Below are 23,599 nucleotides of genomic sequence, written 5' to 3' on the forward strand. Positions count from 1 at the left end.
GTCATTTCCACTGTCAGTGTGTTAGCAGTTTGATGCTAAATGTTATTACAGTGTAATTTAGGGATTTTCTTATAAATTTTTCGACATATCTGAGGTAAAAGTTGACATTGTAGGTATTTCTGTGGCATTTCCATGCTCGCTGTGTTAGCAGTTTGATACTAAATGTTATTACAGTATCATTTAAATATTTTCCTGTTAATTTTTCAACACATCTGAGGTAAAAGTTGAAGTTCTGGATGCCTCTATGTCATTTCCACTGTCACTGTGTTAGCAGTTTGATGTTAAGTGCAATTACAGTGTAATTTAAGTATATTAGTAATAATTTTTCAACACATCTGAGGTAAAAGTTGATGTTCTGGATGATTCTGCGTCATTTCCACTGTCGCTGTGTTAGCAGTTTGATGCTAAATGTTATTACCGTGTAATTTAGGTATTTTCTTATTATTTTTTCGACATATCTGAGGTAAATGTTGACATTGTAGGTAATTCTGTGGCATTCCCATGCTCGCTGTGTTAGCAGTTTGATGCTAAATGGTATTACAGTGTAATTTAAATATTTTCCTGTTAATTTTTGAACACATCTGAGGTAAAAGTTGACGTTCTGGATTATTCTATGTCATTTCCACTGTCACTGTGTTAGCAGTTTGATGCTAAATGTTATTACAGTTTAATTTAGGTATTTTCTTATTAATTTTTCAACATATCTGAGGTAAATGTTGACATTGTAGGTAATTCTGTGCCATTCCCATGCTCGCTGTGTTAGCAGTTTGATGCTAAATGTTATTACAGTGTAATTTAAATATTTTCCTGTTAATTTTTCAACACATCTGAGGTAAAAGTTGACATTCTGGATGCTTCTATGTCATTTCCACTGTCACTGTGTTAGCAGTTTGATGTTAAGTGCAATTACAGTGTAATTTAAGTATATTCGTAATAATTTTTCAACACATCTGAGGTAAAAGTTGACGTTCTGGATGATTCTATGTCATTTCCACTGTCACTTTGTTAGCAGTTTGATGCTAAATGTTATTACAGTGTAATTTAGGTATTTTCTTATTAATTTTTCAACATATCTGAGGTAAATGTTGACATTCTGGATGACTCTATGTCATTTCCACTGTCACTGTGCTAGCAGTTTGATGCTAAATTATATTACAGTGTAATTTAGGTATTTTCTTATTAATTTTTCAACATATCTGAGGTAAAAGTTGACGTTCTGGATCCCTCTATGTCATTTCCACTGTCACTGTGTTAGCAGTTTGATGTTAAGTGCAATTACAGTGTAATTTAAGTATATTCGTAATAATTTTTCAACACATCTGTGGTAAAAGTTGACTTTCTGGATGATTCTATGTCATTTCCACTGTCACTGTGTTAGCAGTTTGATGCTAAATGTTATTACACTGTAATTTAGATATTTTATTATTAATTTTTCAACATATCTGAGGTAAATGTTGGCATTGTAGGTAATTCTGTGGCATTTCCATGCTTGCTGTGTTAAAAGTTTGATGCTAAATGTTATTACAGGGTAATTTAAATATTTTCCTATTAATTTTTCAACACATCTGAGGTAAAAGTTGACATTCTGGATTGTTTTATGTCATTTCCACTGTCACTGTGTTAGCAGTTTGATGCTAAATGTTATTACAGTGTATTTTAGGTATTTTCTTATTAATTTTTCAACATATCTGAAGTAAAAGTTGACTTTCTGGATGATTCTGTGTCATTTCCACTGTCGCTGTGTTAGCAGTTTGGTGCTAAATGTTATTGCAGTGTAATTTAGGTATTTTCTTATTAATTTTTCGACATATCTGAGGTAAATGTTGACATTGTAGGTAATTCTGTGGCATTCCCATGCTCGCTGTGTTAGCAGTTTGATGCTAAATGTTATTACAGTGTAATTTAAATATTTTCCTGTTAATTTTTCAACACATCTGAGGTAAAAGTTGACGTTCTGGATGATTCTATGTCATTTCCACTGTCACTGTGTTAGCAGTTTGATGTTAAGTGCAATTACAGTGTAATTTAAGTATATTCGTAATAATTTTTCAACACATCTGAGGTAAAAGTTGACGTTCTGGATGATTCTATGTCATTTCCACTGTCACTGTGTTAGCAGTTTGATGCTAAATGTTATTACAGTGTAATTTAGGTATTTTCTTATTAATTTTTCGACATATCTGAGGTAAATGTTGACATTCTGGATGACTCTATGTCATTTCCACTGTCACTGTGCTAGCAGTTTGATGCTAAATTATATTACAGTGTAATTTAGGTATTTTCTTATTAATTTTTCAACATATCTGAGGTAAAAGTTGACGTTCTGGATCCCTCTATGTCAGGCTTTTAGATAGAGGGGCGTCTGGGCGTCTTTTCGACGCCCTGTACTGAAAAAAACAAGAAATTGGACGCCCTACTTTTTAGTACGACGCCCTAAAGACGCCCTAATATTTCCGCCCGTGTTATGTCCGGTAACTTAGCTGAATATGTTAAAAAATCGCCGAGTCTGAGCTTTCCGAGGATCTACAAGCTTTGTTGACACCGCCATTTTGGAAATTTCAGAAGTCTCGCTTTGACAGCTGTCTTTCCCGAAGACGCCCAGGGTTACCATAGCAACAGCACGAGCCCAGAGTACAAAATATAGGCACCCGCCGCAGAGCTACAGAAACACGCGTTTCTATGGCTGCACTAATTTCAAAGTTGTGAGAGCCCTCGTTATAAATAAATGGGTTATTAAATAAATTTGGTGTACAAAGCACTTGTAATATGCGTTCCCAGAGCAGAGGGGGAAAAGATGTATGCCTAGGAGACACTGGCATAAATATCCAGACAATATAGCCGTAGACTATATTGCCGCAGCTAAATGTGGAATGTAGTCTATAGAAAACCGGCCTTACCTGACATGTTATTTATCCCGAATAAATCCTTTTAACAGTAAATAACACATTTTCATGCAGATTTTCCCAACATTACAGGCTACGTAGTGGAGAGTGTGGTAGTCGAGCCGGCGGGTAGTATTTCTAGTAGGCTAAACAATAATCAAATACGACACGTTCTAAAGGATGCTGGGATTCCAAAGTTGTACCTCAAGGCCCCCAGGCGGTTGTAAACATATTGTTGCCAGTGGACTGTTGCAGTGAAACCATTTTGTTTACATTAAGACATTAAAGAAAGTTGTTTTACCTAAAATGAATCTGGCTTGAATTTTTCCATGCACACATGCCTCCCCCCAGTCCAGCCTTACTATTGATACAAGAATGTTGTAACAAAGGCAAAAACACTTGGCTGTATTGCTCAAAATTTGCTGTCAAAATGAAGGAAATAGCATTTGAGAGCATTAGAAATTTCAAAATTTTCCGGGGGAGTACCCCCGGAACCCCCTAAAACACTCGTGCCAGCGGCGCTCAACGCGCCGCTACACCTCGCCACATACAGTGACACCTGCAAAAAAGTTAGACTCCCTAAAAAAAAATCCTGCCTAAAAGCCTGCTCTATGTCATTTCCACTGTCACTGTGTTAGCAGTTTGATGTTAAGTGCAATTACAGTGTAATTTAAGTATATTCGTAATAATTTTTCAACACATCTGTGGTAAAAGTTGACGTTCTGGATGATTCTATGTCATTTCCACTGTCACTGTGTTAGCAGTTTGATGCTAAATGTTATTACAGTGTAATTTAGATATTTTATTATTAATTTTTCAACATATCTGAGGTAAATGTTGGCATTGTAGGTAATTCTGTGGCATTTCCATGCTTGCTGTGTTAAAAGTTTGATGCTAAATGTTATTACAGGGTAATTTAAATATTTTCCTATTAATTTTTCAACACATCTGAGGTAAAAGTTGACATTCTGGATTATTTTATGTCATTTCCACTGTCACTGTGTTAGCAGTTTGATGCTAAATGTTATTACAGTGTATTTTAGGTATTTTCTTGTTAATTTTTCAATATATCTGAAGTAAAAGTTGACTTTCTGGATGATTCTGTGTCATTTCCACTGTCGCTGTGTTAGCAGTTTGGTGCTAAATGTTATTGCAGTGTAATTTAGGTATTTTCTTATTAATTTTTCGACATATCTGAGGTAAATGTTGACATTGTAGGTAATTCTGTGGCATTCCCATGCTCGCTGTGTTAGCAGTTTGATGCTAAATGTTATTACAGTGTAATTTAAATATTTTCCTGTTAATTTTTCAACACATCTGAGGTTAAAGTTGACATTCTGGATTATTTTATGTCATTTCCACTGTCACTGTGTTAGCAGTTTGATGCTAAATGTTATTACAGTGTATTTTAGGTATTTTCTTATTAATTTTTCAACATATCTGAAGTAAAAGTTGACTTTCTGGATGATTCTGTGTCATTTCCACTGTCGCTGTGTTAGCAGTTTGGTGCTAAATGTTATTGCAGTGTAATTTAGGTATTTTCTTATTAATTTTTCGACATATCTGAGGTAAATGTTGACATTGTAGGTAATTCTGTGGCATTCCCATGCTCGCTGTGTTAGCAGTTTGATGCTAAATGTTATTACAGTGTAATTTAAATATTTTCCTGTTAATTTTTCAACACATCTGAGGTAAAAGTTGACGTTCAGGATGATTCTATGTCATTTCCACTGTCGCTGTGTTAGCAGTTTGATGCTAAATTTCATTACAGTGTAATTTAGGTATTTTCTTATTAATTTTTCAACATATCTGAGGTAAAAGTTGACGTTCTGGATGCCTCTATGTCATTTCCACTGTCACTGTGTTAGCAGTTTGATGTTAAGTGCAATTACAGTGTAATTTAAGTATATTCGTCATAATTTTTCAACACATCTGTGGTAAAAGTTGACGTTCTGGATGATTCTATGTCATTTCCACTGTCACTGTGTTAGCAGTTTGATGTTAAGTGCAATTACAGTGTAATTTAAGTATATTCGTAATCATTTTTCAACACATCTGAGGTAAAAGTTGACATTCTAGAGGCCTCTATGTCATTTCCACTGTCACTGTGTTAGCAGTTTGATGCTAAATGTTATTACAGTGTAATTTAGTTATTTCTCATTAAATTTTCAACATATTTGAGGTAAATGTTGACATTGTAGATAATTCTTTGCCATTTCCGTGTTTGCTGTGTTAGCAGTTTGATGTTAAGTGCAATTACAGTGTAATTTAAGTCTTTTCGTAATAATTTTTCAACATATTTGAGGTAAATGTTGACATTGTAGTTAATTCTGTGGCCTTCCCATGCTCGCTGTTTTAGCAGTTTGATGCTAAATGTTATTACAGGGTAATTTAAATATTTTCCTGTTAATTTGTCAACACATCTGAGGTAAAAGTTGACGTTCTGGATTATTCTATGTCATTTCCACTGTCACTGTGTTAGCAGTTTGATGCTAAATGTTATTAAAGTGTAATTTAGGTATTTTCTTATTAATTTTTCAACATATCTGAGGTAAATGTTGACATTGTAGGTAATTCTGTGCCATTCCCCTGCTCGCTGCGTTAGCAGTTTGATGCTAAATGCTATTACAGGGTAATTTAAATATTTTCCTATTAATTTTTCAACACATCTGAGGTAAAAGTTGACGTTCTGGATGATTCTATGTCATTTCCACTGTCACTGTGTTAGCAGTTTGATGCTAAATGTTATAACAGTGTAATTTAGTTATTTTCTTATTAATTTTTCAACATGTCTGAGGTAAATGTTGACATTTTAGATAATTCTGTGCCATTTTTGTGTTTGCTGTGTTAGCAGTTTGATGCTAAATGTTATTACAGTGTAATTTACGTATTTTCGTAATAATTTTTCTACACCTCTGAGGCAAAAGTTGATGTTCTGGATGCCCCTATGTCATTTCCACTGTCAGTGTGTTAGCAGTTTGATGCTAAATGTTATTACAGTGTAATTTAGGGATTTTCTTATAAATTTTTCGACATATCTGAGGTAAAAGTTGACATTGTAGGTATTTCTGTGGCATTTCCATGCTCGCTGTGTTAGCAGTTTGATACTAAATATTATTACAGTATCATTTAAATATTTTCCTGTTAATTTTTCAACACATCTGAGGTAAAAGTTGAAGTTCTGGATGCCTCTATGTCATTTCCACTGTCACTGTGTTAGCAGTTTGATGTTAAGTGCAATTACAGTGTAATTTAAGTATATTAGTAATATTTTTTCAACACATCTGAGGTAAAAGTTGATGTTCTGGATGATTCTGCGTCATTTCCACTGTCGCTGTGTTAGCAGTTTGATGCTAAATGTTATTACCGTGTAATTTAGGTATTTTCTTATTATTTTTTTGACATATCTGAGGTAAATGTTAACATTGTAGGTAATTCTGTGGCATTCCCATGCTCGCTGTGTTAGCAGTTTGATGCTAAATGGTATTACAGTGTAATTTAAATATTTTCCTGTTAATTTTTGAACACATCTGAGGTAAAAGTTGACATTCTGGATTATTCTATGTCATTTCCACTGTCACTGTGTTAGCAGTTTGATGCTAAATGTTATTACAGTTTAATTTAGGTATTTTCTTATTAATTTTTCAACATATCTGAGGTAAATGTTGACATTGTAGGTAATTCTGTGCCATTCCCATGCTCGCTGTGTTAGCAGTTTGATGCTAAATGTTATTACAGTGTAATTTAAATATTTTCCTGTTAATTTTTCAACACATCTGAGGTAAAAGTTGACGTTCTGGATGCTTCTATGTCATTTCCACTGTCACTGTGTTAGCAGTTTGATGTTAAGTGCAATTACAGTGTAATTTAAGTATATTCGTAATAATTTTTCAACACATCTGAGGTAAAAGTTGACGTTCTGGATGATTCTATGTCATTTCCACTGTCACTGTGTTAGCAGTTTGATGCTAAATGTTATTACAGTGTAATTTAGGTATTTTCTTATTAATTTTTCGACATATCTGAGGTAAATGTTGACATTTTGGATGACTCTATGTCATTTCCACTGTCACTGTGCTAGCAGTTTGATGCTAAATTATATTACAGTGTAATTTAGGTATTTTCTTATTAATTTTTCAACATATCTGAGGTAAAAGTTGACGTTCTGGATCCCTCTATGTCATTTCCACTGTCACTGTGTTAGCAGTTTGATGTTAAGTGCAATTACAGTGTAATTTAAGTATATTTGTAATAATTTTTCAACACATCTGTGGTAAAAGTTGACTTTCTGGATGATTCTATGTCATTTCCACTGTCACTGTGTTAGCAGTTTGATGCTAAATTTCATTACAGTGTAATTTAGGTATTTTATTATTAATTTTTCAACATATCTGAGGTAAATGTTGGCATTGTAGGTAATTCTGTGGCATTTCCATGCTTGCTGTGTTAAAAGTTTGATGCTAAATGTTATTACAGGGTAATTTAAATATTTTCCTATTAATTGTTCAACACATCTGAGGTAAAAGTTGACATTCTGGATTATTTTATGTCATTTCCACTGTCACTGTGTTAGCAGTTTGATGCTAAATGTTATTACAGTGTATTTTAGGTATTTTCTTATTAATTTTTCAACATATCTGAAGTAAAAGTTGACTTTCTGGATGATTCTGTGTCATTTCCACTGTCGCTGTGTTAGCAGTTTGGTGCTAAATGTTATAACAGTGTAATTTAGTTATTTTCTTATTAATCAAAAGCCTCAACTTGCGTACTAGATCCCTTACCGACACATCTATTCAAACAGATAATGCCTGGAGTAATTGAACCGCTTCTAAAAATAATAAATTCTTCTCTTATGATTGGCTATGTACCCAAATCCTTTAAACTAGCAGTTATCAAACCCCTGATTAAAAAACCTGACCTTGATCCCTGTCAGCTGTCCAATTATCGGCCAATATCAAACCTCCCCTTTATCTCCAAGATCCTTGAAAAAGCTGTGGCACAGCAGTTATGCTCATATTTACATAGGAATAACATCCATGAAATGTATCAGTCAGGATTTAGACCTCATCATAGCACAGAGACAGCTCTGGTTAAAGTAGTAAACGACCTACTGCTGGCGTCTGATCAGGGCTGTGTCTCGCTACTTGTGTTGCTTGACCTTAGTGCAGCATTTGATACCATTGATCATTCCATTCTTCTGGATAGACTAGAAAATGTTGTGGGAGTTAAGGGAATGGCCCTCTCCTGGCTCAGGTCTTATCTAACTGATCGTTATCAGTATGTCGATATAAATGGTGATATTTCTAGACGTACCGAGGTAAAGTTTGGTGTTCCACAAGGTTCTGTCTTGGGTCCACTGCTTTTTTCTCTATATATGTTACCTTTGGGCGATATTATTCGTAAACATTGTATTAGTTTCCACTGTTATGCTGATGACACACAGTTGTATGTCTCTGCAAAACCTGATGAGAGACACCAGCTTAATAAAATTGAGGAATGTGTTAAGGACATTAGACACTGGATGCTTATAAATTTCCTTCTGCTTAACTCTGACAAGACTGAAGTACTTGTGCTAGGACCACATAAAGCTAGAAGTAAGTTTTCTGATTACACAGTAACTCTGGATGGCCTTTCTGTTTCTTCACGTGCAGCAGTAAAAGACCTCGGAGTGATTATTGACCCCAGTCTTTCATTCGAAACTCACATTGATAACATCACCCGGATAGCTTTCTTTCATCTCAGAAATATTGCAAAGATAAGAAATTTAATGTCATTGCATGATGCAGAAAAACTAGTCCATGCTTTCGTTACCTCCAGGTTGGATTATTGTAATGCCTTACTGTCTGGATGTTCCAATAAGTGCATAAACAAGCTCCAGTTAGTTCAAAATGCCGCAGCAAGAGTCCTTACTAGAACTAGAAAATATGACCACATCACGCCTGTCTTATCCACACTGCATTGGCTCCCAATCAAATTTCGTATTGATTATAAAATACTACTATTGACCTTTAAAGCACTAAATGGTCTCACACCACAGTACCTGAGTGAACTTCTGCTCCTCTATGACCCGCCACGCCTACTTAGATCAAAAGGTGCAGGCTATCTGCTGGTACCTCGTATAGTGAAGGCTACATCAGGGGGCAGAGCCTTTTCTTACAAAGCCCCACAGTTATGGAACAGCCTTCCAAGTAATGTTCGGGAATCAGACACAGTCTCAGCATTTAAGTCTAGGCTGAAAACATATCTGTTTAGTCAAGCCTTTTGTTAATGGTGTTTATGAGGTAAAGGAGTAGATCTGGAGGGTCCTCAGACATAGAGTGTTTTGGTAAACTGGGATGTATGGATGCTGTCAGTCCCCACTCGCTTGCTCACTCGAGTTTGTTGACGGTGCAGTGGCTGGCTGCTTTATGTCCCGGGGCTCCCTCATGCCTGTGTTACCTTCTGGCTCTCTCCTTTTAGTTATGCTGTCATAGTTAGTTGCCGGAGTCCCTGCTTGTACTCGGTGCAATATGTATACTGTTCCTACTTATTCAGGTGACATTGGGCATACCTAACCACCTGTGTTTTCTTTCTCTTCCCCCCCCCCCCCCCCCCACCCCAAATCTGTCCCTCTGAGTTACATGGAGTCAACAGGAAATCTTTTGGTGGAGACGGTGGGGACCTCGACTGGCTATCGTAGCCTGCAGGGAATCGGCCGTCAGACGTTCTGTCGCATGTCCCAGACCCGGTGAAATGTAACTGAATTGTCTTGGCCAGGCCTAAGGGTCCCATCTGCATCTCATCATTGCTGAGGAGTGTGCTCCCATCACCCAATCAAGCATCCAGCCAGAGCAGGTCATGATATATTTTTTACCATATTAACATGCCATTGTGCGTCATGCCTGATGTAAAGACTCTCGTCTCTGTGAGCCTACCACACAGATTTAATACTTGTCATTTTTAGGGCATACCTAACAACGTGTTTTCTTTCTCTCCCCCCCCATCTGTCCCTCTGAGTTACATGTTGATCCTGGGATTGAGATGCTGGCCTCTTCTGCCCCTCGGACCTGCTTGATCCATCCTGGTGCCCTGTGTCTGGTCGGAGTTTTGTCGCCCCGCTCCTGTGAAGGACGGCCCCATGGGGACAGTTGAGGGTTATACCTGTTAAAACTGTTAATATTATAGTCAGGCTGTCTGTTGTTGCCCAAATGAGGATGGGTTCCCTTTTGAGTCTGGTTCCTCTCGAGGTTTCTTCCTCATGTCGTCTGAGGGAGTTTTTCCTTGCCACCGTCGCCACAGGCTTGCTCATTGGGGATAGATAGATTAGGGATAAAATTAGCTCATGTTTTAAGTCGTTCAAATTCTGTAAAGCTGCTTTGCGACAATGTTTATTGTTAAAAGCGCTGTACAAATAAACTTGATTTGATTTGATTTGATTTGAATTTTTCAACATGTCTGAGGTAAATGTTGACATTTTAGATAATTCTGTGCCATTTTTGTGTTTGCTGTGTTAGCAGTTTGATGCTAAATGTTATTACAGTGTAATTTACGTATTTTCGTAATAATTTTTCTACACCTCTGAGGCAAAAGTTGATGTTCTGGATGCCCCTATGTCATTTCCACTGTCAGTGTGTTAGCAGTTTGATGCTAAATGTTATTACAGTGTAATTTAGGGATTTTCTTATAAATTTTTCGACATATCTGAGGTAAAAGTTGACATTGTAGGTATTTCTGTGGCATTTCCATGCTCGCTGTGTTAGCAGTTTGATACTAAATGTTATTACAGTATCATTTAAATATTTTCCTGTTAATTTTTCAACACATCTGAGGTAAAAGTTGACGTTCTGGATGCTTCTATGTCATTTCCACTGTCACTGTGTTAGCAGTTTGATGTTAAGTGCAATTACAGTGTAATTTAAGTATATTAGTAATAATTTATCAACACATCTGAGGTAAAAGTTGATGTTCTGGATGATTCTGCGTCATTTCCACTGTCGCTGTGTTAGCAGTTTGATGCTAAATGTTATTACAGTTTAATTTAGGTATTTTCTTATTAATTTTTCAACATATCTGAGGTAAATGTTGACATTGTAGGTAATTCTGTGCCATTCCCATGCTCGCTGTGTTAGCAGTTTGATGCTAAATGTTATTACAGTGTAATTTAAATATTTTCCTGTTAATTTTTCAACACATCTGAGGTAAAAGTTGACGTTCTGGATGCTTCTATGTCATTTCCACTGTCACTGTGTTTGATGTTAAGTGCAATTACAGTGTAATTTAAGTATATTCGTAATAATTTTTCAACACATCTGAGGTAAAAGTTGACGTTCTGGATGATTCTATGTCATTTCCACTGTCACTGTGTTAGCAGTTTGATGCTAAATGTTATTACAGTGTAATTTAGGTATTTTCTTATTAATTTTTCGACATATCTGAGGTAAATGTTGACATTCTGGATGACTCTATGTCATTTCCACTGTCACTGTGCTAGCAGTTTGATGCTAAATTATATTACAGTGTAATTTAGGTATTTTCTTATTAATTTTTCAACATATCTGAGGTAAAAGTTGACGTTCTGGATGCCTCTATGTCATTTCCACTGTCACTGTGTTAGCAGTTTGATGTTAAGTGCAATTACAGTGTAATTTAAGTATATTCGTCATAATTTTTCAACACATCTGTGGTAAAAGTTGACGTTCTGGATGATTCTATGTCATTTCCACTGTCACTGTGTTAGCAGTTTGATGTTAAGTGCAATTACAGTGTAATTTAAGTATATTCGTAATCATTTTTCAACACATCTGAGGTAAAAGTTGACATTCTAGATGCCTCTATGTCATTTCCACTGTCACTGTGTTAGCAGTTTGATGCTAAATGTTATTACAGTGTAATTTAGTTATTTCTCATTAAATTTTCAACATATTTGAGGTAAATGTTGACATTGTAGATAATTCTGTGCCATTTCCGTGTTTGCTGTGTTAGCAGTTTGATGTTAAGTGCAATTACAGTGTAATTTAAGTCTTTTCGTAATAATTTTTCAACATATTTGAGGTAAATGTTGACATTGTAGTTAATTCTGTGGCCTTCCCATGCTCGCTGTTTTAGCAGTTTGATGCTAAATGTTATTACAGGGTAATTTAAATATTTTCCTGTTAATTTGTCAACACATCTGAGGTAAAAGTTGACGTTCTGGATTATTCTATGTCATTTCCACTGTCACTGTGTTAGCAGTTTGATGCTAAATGTTATTAAAGTGTAATTTAGGTATTTTCTTATTAATTTTTCAACATATCTGAGGTAAATGTTGACATTGTAGGTAATTCTGTGCCATTCCCCTGCTCGCTGCGTTAGCAGTTTGATGCTAAATGCTATTACAGGGTAATTTAAATATTTTCCTATTAATTTTTCAACACATCTGAGGTAAAAGTTGACGTTCTGGATGATTCTATGTCATTTCCACTGTCACTGTGTTAGCAGTTTGATGCTAAATGTTATAACAGTGTAATTTAGTTATTTTCTTATTAATTTTTCAACATGTCTGAGGTAAATGTTGACATTTTAGATAATTCTGTGCCATTTTTGTGTTTGCTGTGTTAGCAGTTTGATGCTAAATGTTATTACAGTGTAATTTACTTATTTTCGTAATAATTTTTCTACACCTCTGAGGCAAAAGTTGATGTTCTGGATGCCCCTATGTCATTTCCACTGTCAGTGTGTTAGCAGTTTGATGCTAAATGTTATTACAGTGTAATTTAGGGATTTTCTTATAAATTTTTCGACATATCTGAGGTAAAAGTTGACATTGTAGGTATTTCTGTGGCATTTCCATGCTCGCTGTGTTAGCAGTTTGATACTAAATGTTATTACAGTATCATTTAAATATTTTCCTGTTAATTTTTCAACACATCTGAGGTAAAAGTTGAAGTTCTGGATGCCTCTATGTCATTTCCACTGTCACTGTGTTAGCAGTTTGATGTTAAGTGCAATTACAGTGTAATTTAAGTATATTAGTAATAATTTTTCAACACATCTGAGGTAAAAGTTGATGTTCTGGATGATTCTGCGTCATTTCCACTGTCGCTGTGTTAGCAGTTTGATGCTAAATGTTATTACCGTGTAATTTAGGTATTTTCTTATTATTTTTTTGACATATCTGAGGTAAATGTTGGCATTGTAGGTAATTCTGTGGCATTCCCATGCTCGCTGTGTTAGCAGTTTGATGCTAAATGGTATTACAGTGTAATTTAAATATTTTCCTGTTAATTTTTGAACACATCTGAGGTAAAAGTTGACGTTCTGGATTATTCTATGTCATTTCCACTGTCACTGTGTTAGCAGTTTGATGCTAAATGTTATTACAGTTTAATTTAGGTATTTTCTTATTAATTTTTCAACATATCTGAGGTAAATGTTGACATTGTAGGTAATTCTGTGCCATTCCCATGCTCGCTGTGTTAGCAGTTTGATGCTAAATGTTATTACAGTGTAATTTAAATATTTTCCTGTTAATTTTTCAACACATCTGAGGTAAAAGTTGACGTTCTGGATGCTTCTATGTCATTTCCACTGTCACTGTGTTAGCAGTTTGATGTTAAGTGCAATTACAGTGTAATTTAAGTATATTCGTAATAATTTTTCAACACATCTGAGGTAAAAGTTGACGTTCTGGATGATTCTATGTCATTTCCACTGTCACTGTGTTAGCAGTTTGATGCTAAATGTTATTACAGTGTAATTTAGGTATTTTCTTATTAATTTTTCGACATATCTGAGGTAAATGTTGACATTCTGGATGACTCTATGTCATTTCCACTGTCACTGTGCTAGCAGTTTGATGCTAAATTATATTACAGTGTAATTTAGGTATTTTCTTATTAATTTTTCAACATATCTGAGGTAAAAGTTGACGTTCTGGATCCCTCTATGTCATTTCCACTGTCACTGTGTTAGCAGTTTGATGTTAAGTGCAATTACAGTGTAATTTAAGTATATTCGTAATAATTTTTCAACACATCTGTGGTAAAAGTTGACTTTCTGGATGATTCTATGTCATTTCCACTGTCACTGTGTTAGCAGTTTGATGCTAAATGTTATTACAGTGTAATTTAGATATTTTATTATTAATTTTTCAACATATCTGAGGTAAATGTTGGCATTGTAGGTAAATCTGTGGCATTTCCATGCTTGCTGTGTTAAAAGTTTGATGCTAAATGTTATTACAGGGTAATTTAAATATTTTCCTATTAATTTTTCAACACATCTGAGGTAAAAGTTGACATTCTGGATTATTTTATGTCATTTCCACTGTCACTGTGTTAGCAATTTGATGCTAAATGTTATTACAGTGTATTTTAGGTATTTTCTTATTAATTTTTCAACATATCTGAAGTAAAAGTTGACTTTCTGGATGATTCTGTGTCATTTCCACTGTCGCTGTGTTAGCAGTTTGGTGCTAAATGTTATTGCAGTGTAATTTAGGTATTTTCTTATTAATTTTTCGACATATCTGAGGTAAATGTTGACATTGTAGGTAATTCTGTGGCATTCCCATGCTCGCTGTGTTAGCAGTTTGATGCTAAATGTTATTACAGTGTAATTTAAATATTTTCCTGTTAATTTTTCAACACATCTGAGGTAAAAGTTGACGTTCTGGATGATTCTATGTCATTTCCACTGTCGCTGTGTTAGCAGTTTGATGCTAAATTTCATTACAGTGTAATTTAGGTATTTTCTTATTAATTTTTCACCATATCTGAGGTAAAAGTTGACGTTCTGGATGCCTCTATGTCATTTCCACTGTCACTGTGTTAGCAGTTTGATGTTAAGTGCAATTACAGTGTAATTTAAGTATATTCGTCATAATTTTTCAACACATCTGTGGTAAAAGTTGACGTTCTGGATGATTCTATGTCATTTCCACTGTCACTGTGTTAGCAGTTTGATGTTAAGTGCAATTACAGTGTAATTTAAGTATATTCGTAATCATTTTTCAACACATCTGAGGTAAAAGTTGACATTCTAGATGCCTCTATGTCATTTCCACTGTCACTGTGTTAGCAGTTTGATGCTAAATGTTATTACAGTGTAATTTAGTTATTTCTCATTAAATTTTCAACATATTTGAGGTAAATGTTGACATTGTAGATAATTATGTGCCATTTCCGTGTTTGCTGTGTTAGCAGTTTGATGTTAAGTGCAATTACAGTGTAATTTAAGTCTTTTCGTAATAATTTTTCAACATATTTGAGGTAAATGTTGACATTGTAGTTAATTCTGTGGCCTTCCCATGCTCGCTGTTTTAGCAGTTTGATGCTAAATGTTATTACAGGGTAATTTAAATATTTTCCTGTTAATTTGTCAACACATCTGAGGTAAAAGTTGACGTTCTGGATTATTCTATGTCATTTCCACTGTCACTGTGTTAGCAGTTTGATGCTAAATGTTATTAAAGTGTAATTTAGGTATTTTCTTATTAATTTTTCAACATATCTGAGGTAAATGTTGACATTGTAGGTAATTCTGTGCCATTCCCCTGCTCGCTGCGTTAGCAGTTTGATGCTAAATGCTATTACAGGGTAATTTAAATATTTTCCTATTAATTTTTCAACACATCTGAGGTAAAAGTTGACGTTCTGGATGATTCTATGTCATTTCCACTGTCACTGTGTTAGCAGTTTGATGCTAAATGTTATAACAGTGTAATTTAGTTATTTTCTTATTAATTTTTCAACATGTCTGAGGTAAATGTTGACATTTTAGATAATTCTGTGCCATTTTTGTGTTTGCTGTGTTAGCAGTTTGATGCTAAATGTTATTACAGTGTAATTTACGTATTTTCGTAATAATTTTTCTACACCTCTGAGGCAAAAGTTGATGTTCTGGATGCCCCTATGTCATTTCCACTGTCAGTGTGTTAGCAGTTTGATGCTAAATGTTATTACAGTGTAATTTAGGGATTTTCTTATAAATTTTTCGACATATCTGAGGTAAAAGTTGACATTGTAGGTATTTCTGTGGCATTTCCATGCTCGCTGTGTTAGCAGTTTGATACTAAATGTTATTACAGTATCATTTAAATATTTTCCTGTTAATTTTTCAACACATCTGAGGTAAAAGTTGAAGTTCTGGATGCCTCTATGTCATTTCCACTGTCACTGTGTTAGCAGTTTGATGTTAAGTGCAATTACAGTGTAATTTAAGTATATTAGTAATAATTTTTCAACATATCTGAGGTAAAAGTTGATGTTCTGGATGATTCTGCGTCATTTCCACTGTCGCTGTGTTAGCAGTTTGATGCTAAATGTTATTACCGTGTAATTTAGGTATTTTCTTATTATTTTTTCGACATATCTGAGGTAAATGTTGACATTGTAGGTAATTCTGTGGCATTCCCATGCTCGCTGTGTTAGCAGTTTGATGCTAAATGGTATTACAGTGTAATTTAAATATTTTCCTGTTAATTTTTGAACACATCTGAGGTAAAAGTTGACGTTCTGGATTATTCTATGTCATTTCCACTGTCACTGTGTTAGCAGTTTGATGCTAAATGTTATTACAGTTTAATTTAGGTATTTTCTTATTAATTTTTCAACATATCTGAGGTAAATGTTGACATTGTAGGTAATTCTGTGCCATTCCCATGCTCGCTGTGTTAGCAGTTTGATGCTAAATGTTATTACAGTGTAATTTAAATATTTTCCTGTTAATTTTTCAACACATCTGAGGTAAAAGTTGACGTTCTGGATGCTTCTATGTCATTTCCACTGTCACTGTGTTAGCAGTTTGATGTTAAGTGCAATTACAGTGTAATTTAAGTATATTCGTAATAATTTTTCAACACATCTGAGGTAAAAGTTGACGTTCTGGATGATTCTATGTCATTTCCACTGTCACTGTGTTAGCAGTTTGATGCTAAATGTTATTACAGTGTAATTTAGGTATTTTCTTATTAAATTTTCGACATATCTGAGGTAAATGTTGACATTCTGGATGACTCTATGTCATTTCCACTGTCACTGTTCTAGCAGTTTGATGCTAAATTATATTACAGTGTAATTTAGGTATTTTCTTATTAATTTTTCAACATATCTGAGGTAAAAGTTGACGTTCTGGATCCCTCTATGTCATTTCCACTGTCACTGTGTTAGCAGTTTGATGTTAAGTGCAATTACAGTGTAATTTAAGTATATTCGTAATAATTTTTCAACACATCTGTGGTAAAAGTTGACTTTCTGGATGATTCTATGTCATTTCCACTGTCACTGTGTTAGCAGTTTGATGCTTAATGTTATTACAGTGTAATTTAGATATTTTATTATTAATTTTTCAACATATCTGAGGTAAATGTTGGCATTGTAGGTAATTCTGTGGCATTTCCATGCTTGCTGTGTTAAAAGTTTGATGCTAAATGTTATTACAGGGTAATTTAAATATTTTCCTATTAATTTTTCAACACATCTGAGGTAAAAGTTGACATTCTGGATTATTTTATGTCATTTCCACTGTCACTGTGTTAGCAGTTTGATGCTAAATGTTATTACAGTGTATTTTAGGTATTTTCTTATTAATTTTTCAACATATCTGAAGTAAAAGTTGACTTTCTGGATGATTCTGTGTCATTTCCACTGTCGCTGTGTTAGCAGTTTGGTGCTAAATGTTATAACAGTGTAATTTAGTTATTTTCTTATTAATTTTTCAACATGTCTGAGGTAAATGTTGACATTTTAGATAATTCTGTGCCATTTTTGTGTTTGCTGTGTTAGCAGTTTGATGCTAAATGTTATTACAGTGTAATTTACGTATTTTCGTAATAATTTTTCTACACCTCTGAGGCAAAAGTTGATGTTCTGGATGCCCCTATGTCATTTCCACTGTCAGTGTGTTAGCAGTTTGATGCTAAATGTTATTACAGTGTAATTTAGGGATTTTCTTATAAATTTTTCGACATATCTGAGGTAAAAGTTGACATTGTAGGTATTTCTGTGGCATTTCCATGCTCGCTGTGTTAGCAGTTTGATACTAAATGTTATTACAGTATCATTTAAATATTTTCCTGTTAATTTTTCAACACATCTGAGGTAAAAGTTGACGTTCTGGATGCTTCTATGTCATTTCCACTGTCACTGTGTTAGCAGTTTGATGTTAAGTGCAATTACAGTGTAATTTAAGTATATTAGTAATAATTTATCAACACATCTGAGGTAAAAGTTGATGTTCTGGATGATTCTGCGTCATTTCCACTGTCGCTGTGTTAGCAGTTTGATGCTAAATGTTATTACAGTTTAATTTAGGTATTTTCTTATTAATTTTTCAACATATCTGAGGTAAATGTTGACATTGTAGGTAATTCTGTGCCATTCCCATGCTCGCTGTGTTAGCAGTTTGATGCTAAATGTTATTACAGTGTAATTTAAATATTTTCCTGTTAATTTTTCAACACATCTGAGGTAAAAGTTGACGTTCTGGATGCTTCTATGTCATTTCCACTGTCACTGTGTTTGATGTTAAGTGCAATTACAGTGTAATTTAAGTATATTCGTAATAATTTTTCAACACATCTGAGGTAAAAGTTGACGTTCTGGATGATTCTATGTCATTTCCACTGTCACTGTGTTAGCAGTTTGATGCTAAATGTTATTACAGTGTAATTTAGGTATTTTCTTATTAATTTTTCGACATATCTGAGGTAAATGTTGACATTCTGGATGACTCTATGTCATTTCCACTGTCACTGTGCTAGCAGTTTGATGCTAAATTATATTACAGTGTAATTTAGGTATTTTCTTATTAATTTTTCAACATATCTGAGGTAAAAGTTGACGTTCTGGATGCCTCTATGTCATTTCCACTGTCACTGTGTTAGCAGTTTGATGTTAAGTGCAATTACAGTGTAATTTAAGTATATTCGTCATAATTTTTCAACACATCTGTGGTAAAAGTTGACGTTCTGGATGATTCTATGTCATTTCCACTGTCACTGTGTTAGCAGTTTGATGTTAAGTGCAATTACAGTGTAATTTAAGTATATTCGTAATCATTTTTCAACACATCTGAGGTAAAAGTTGACATTCTAGATGCCTCTATGTCATTTCCACTGTCACTGTGTTAGCAGTTTGATGCTAAATGTTATTACAGTGTAATTTAGTTATTTCTCATTAAATTTTCAACATATTTGAGGTAAATGTTGACATTGTAGATAATTCTGTGCCATTTCCGTGTTTGCTGTGTTAGCAGTTTGATGTTAAGTGCAATTACAGTGTAATTTAAGTCTTTTCGTAATAATTTTTCAACATATTTGAGGTAAATGTTGACATTGTAGTTAATTCTGTGGCCTTCCCATGCTCGCTGTTTTAGCAGTTTGATGCTAAATGTTATTACAGGGTAATTTAAATATTTTCCTGTTAATTTGTCAACACATCTGAGGTAAAAGTTGACGTTCTGGATTATTCTATGTCATTTCCACTGTCACTGTGTTAGCAGTTTGATGCTAAATGTTATTAAAGTGTAATTTAGGTATTTTCTTATTAATTTTTCAACATATCTGAGGTAAATGTTGACATTGTAGGTAATTCTGTGCCATTCCCCTGCTCGCTGCGTTAGCAGTTTGATGCTAAATGCTATTACAGGGTAATTTAAATATTTTCCTATTAATTTTTCAACACATCTGAGGTAAAAGTTGACGTTCTGGATGATTCTATGTCATTTCCACTGTCACTGTGTTAGCAGTTTGATGCTAAATGTTATAACAGTGTAATTTAGTTATTTTCTTATTAATTTTTCAACATGTCTGAGGTAAATGTTGACATTTTAGATAATTCTGTGCCATTTTTGTGTTTGCTGTGTTAGCAGTTTGATGCTAAATGTTATTACAGTGTAATTTACTTATTTTCGTAATAATTTTTCTACACCTCTGAGGCAAAAGTTGATGTTCTGGATGCCCCTATGTCATTTCCACTGTCAGTGTGTTAGCAGTTTGATGCTAAATGTTATTACAGTGTAATTTAGGGATTTTCTTATAAATTTTTCGACATATCTGAGGTAAAAGTTGACATTGTAGGTATTTCTGTGGCATTTCCATGCTCGCTGTGTTAGCAGTTTGATACTAAATGTTATTACAGTATCATTTAAATATTTTCCTGTTAATTTTTCAACACATCTGAGGTAAAAGTTGAAGTTCTGGATGCCTCTATGTCATTTCCACTGTCACTGTGTTAGCAGTTTGATGTTAAGTGCAATTACAGTGTAATTTAAGTATATTAGTAATAATTTTTCAACACATCTGAGGTAAAAGTTGATGTTCTGGATGATTCTGCGTCATTTCCACTGTCGCTGTGTTAGCAGTTTGATGCTAAATGTTATTACCGTGTAATTTAGGTATTTTCTTATTATTTTTTTGACATATCTGAGGTAAATGTTGGCATTGTAGGTAATTCTGTGGCATTCCCATGCTCGCTGTGTTAGCAGTTTGATGCTAAATGGTATTACAGTGTAATTTAAATATTTTCCTGTTAATTTTTGAACACATCTGAGGTAAAAGTTGACGTTCTGGATTATTCTATGTCATTTCCACTGTCACTGTGTTAGCAGTTTGATGCTAAATGTTATTACAGTTTAATTTAGGTATTTTCTTATTAATTTTTCAACATATCTGAGGTAAATGTTGACATTGTAGGTAATTCTGTGCCATTCCCATGCTCGCTGTGTTAGCAGTTTGATGCTAAATGTTATTACAGTGTAATTTAAATATTTTCCTGTTAATTTTTCAACACATCTGAGGTAAAAGTTGACGTTCTGGATGCTTCTATGTCATTTCCACTGTCACTGTGTTAGCAGTTTGATGTTAAGTGCAATTACAGTGTAATTTAAGTATATTCGTAATAATTTTTCAACACATCTGAGGTAAAAGTTGACGTTCTGGATGATTCTATGTCATTTCCACTGTCACTGTGTTAGCAGTTTGATGCTAAATGTTATTACAGTGTAATTTAGGTATTTTCTTATTAATTTTTCGACATATCTGAGGTAAATGTTGACATTCTGGATGACTCTATGTCATTTCCACTGTCACTGTGCTAGCAGTTTGATGCTAAATTATATTACAGTGTAATTTAGGTATTTTCTTATTAATTTTTCAACATATCTGAGGTAAAAGTTGACGTTCTGGATCCCTCTATGTCATTTCCACTGTCACTGTGTTAGCAGTTTGATGTTAAGTGCAATTACAGTGTAATTTAAGTATATTCGTAATAATTTTTCAACACATCTGTGGTAAAAGTTGACTTTCTGGATGATTCTATGTCATTTCCACTGTCACTGTGTTAGCAGTTTGATGCTAAATGTTATTACAGTGTAATTTAGATATTTTATTATTAATTTTTCAACATATCTGAGGTAAATGTTGGCATTGTAGGTAAATCTGTGGCATTTCCATGCTTGCTGTGTTAAAAGTTTGATGCTAAATGTTATTACAGGGTAATTTAAATATTTTCCTATTAATTTTTCAACACATCTGAGGTAAAAGTTGACATTCTGGATTATTTTATGTCATTTCCACTGTCACTGTGTTAGCAATTTGATGCTAAATGTTATTACAGTGTATTTTAGGTATTTTCTTATTAATTTTTCAACATATCTGAAGTAAAAGTTGACTTTCTGGATGATTCTGTGTCATTTCCACTGTCGCTGTGTTAGCAGTTTGGTGCTAAATGTTATTGCAGTGTAATTTAGGTATTTTCTTATTAATTTTTCGACATATCTGAGGTAAATGTTGACATTGTAGGTAATTCTGTGGCATTCCCATGCTCGCTGTGTTAGCAGTTTGATGCTAAATGTTATTACAGTGTAATTTAAATATTTTCCTGTTAATTTTTCAACACATCTGAGGTAAAAGTTGACGTTCTGGATGATTCTATGTCATTTCCACTGTCGCTGTGTTAGCAGTTTGATGCTAAATTTCATTACAGTGTAATTTAGGTATTTTCTTATTAATTTTTCACCATATCTGAGGTAAAAGTTGACGTTCTGGATGCCTCTATGTCATTTCCACTGTCACTGTGTTAGCAGTTTGATGTTAAGTGCAATTACAGTGTAATTTAAGTATATTCGTCATAATTTTTCAACACATCTGTGGTAAAAGTTGACGTTCTGGATGATTCTATGTCATTTCCACTGTCACTGTGTTAGCAGTTTGATGTTAAGTGCAATTACAGTGTAATTTAAGTATATTCGTAATCATTTTTCAACACATCTGAGGTAAAAGTTGACATTCTAGATGCCTCTATGTCATTTCCACTGTCACTGTGTTAGCAGTTTGATGCTAAATGTTATTACAGTGTAATTTAGTTATTTCTCATTAAATTTTCAACATATTTGAGGTAAATGTTGACATTGTAGATAATTATGTGCCATTTCCGTGTTTGCTGTGTTAGCAGTTTGATGTTAAGTGCAATTACAGTGTAATTTAAGTCTTTTCGTAATAATTTTTCAACATATTTGAGGTAAATGTTGACATTGTAGTTAATTCTGTGGCCTTCCCATGCTCGCTGTTTTAGCAGTTTGATGCTAAATGTTATTACAGGGTAATTTAAATATTTTCCTGTTAATTTGTCAACACATCTGAGGTAAAAGTTGACGTTCTGGATTATTCTATGTCATTTCCACTGTCACTGTGTTAGCAGTTTGATGCTAAATGTTATTAAAGTGTAATTTAGGTATTTTCTTATTAATTTTTCAACATATCTGAGGTAAATGTTGACATTGTAGGTAATTCTGTGCCATTCCCCTGCTCGCTGCGTTAGCAGTTTGATGCTAAATGCTATTACAGGGTAATTTAAATATTTTCCTATTAATTTTTCAACACATCTGAGGTAAAAGTTGACGTTCTGGATGATTCTATGTCATTTCCACTGTCACTGTGTTAGCAGTTTGATGCTAAATGTTATAACAGTGTAATTTAGTTATTTTCTTATTAATTTTTCAACATGTCTGAGGTAAATGTTGACATTTTAGATAATTCTGTGCCATTTTTGTGTTTGCTGTGTTAGCAGTTTGATGCTAAATGTTATTACAGTGTAATTTACGTATTTTCGTAATAATTTTTCTACACCTCTGAGGCAAAAGTTGATGTTCTGGATGCCCCTATGTCATTTCCACTGTCAGTGTGTTAGCAGTTTGATGCTAAATGTTATTACAGTGTAATTTAGGGATTTTCTTATAAATTTTTCGACATATCTGAGGTAAAAGTTGACATTGTAGGTATTTCTGTGGCATTTCCATGCTCGCTGTGTTAGCAGTTTGATACTAAATGTTATTACAGTATCATTTAAATATTTTCCTGTTAATTTTTCAACACATCTGAGGTAAAAGTTGAAGTTCTGGATGCCTCTATGTCATTTCCACTGTCACTGTGTTAGCAGTTTGATGTTAAGTGCAATTACAGTGTAATTTAAGTATATTAGTAATAATTTTTCAACATATCTGAGGTAAAAGTTGATGTTCTGGATGATTCTGCGTCATTTCCACTGTCGCTGTGTTAGCAGTTTGATGCTAAATGTTATTACCGTGTAATTTAGGTATTTTCTTATTATTTTTTCGACATATCTGAGGTAAATGTTGACATTGTAGGTAATTCTGTGGCATTCCCATGCTCGCTGTGTTAGCAGTTTGATGCTAAATGGTATTACAGTGTAATTTAAATATTTTCCTGTTAATTTTTGAACACATCTGAGGTAAAAGTTGAC

At 34.0% G+C, this 23,599-nt stretch overlaps 1 protein-coding gene across 1 annotated transcript in view; it reads right to left on the bottom strand.

Annotated features, from left to right (window-relative positions):
• LOC132888473 (protein NLRC5-like) overlaps positions 1–23,599 on the bottom strand; it is a 374,479-nt gene that overhangs the window by 115,912 nt on the left and 234,968 nt on the right.

This window comes from Neoarius graeffei, chromosome 6 (assembly GCF_027579695.1).
Source record: "Neoarius graeffei isolate fNeoGra1 chromosome 6, fNeoGra1.pri, whole genome shotgun sequence".
In the NCBI taxonomy this organism is placed as follows: Eukaryota; Metazoa; Chordata; class Actinopteri; order Siluriformes; family Ariidae; genus Neoarius; species Neoarius graeffei.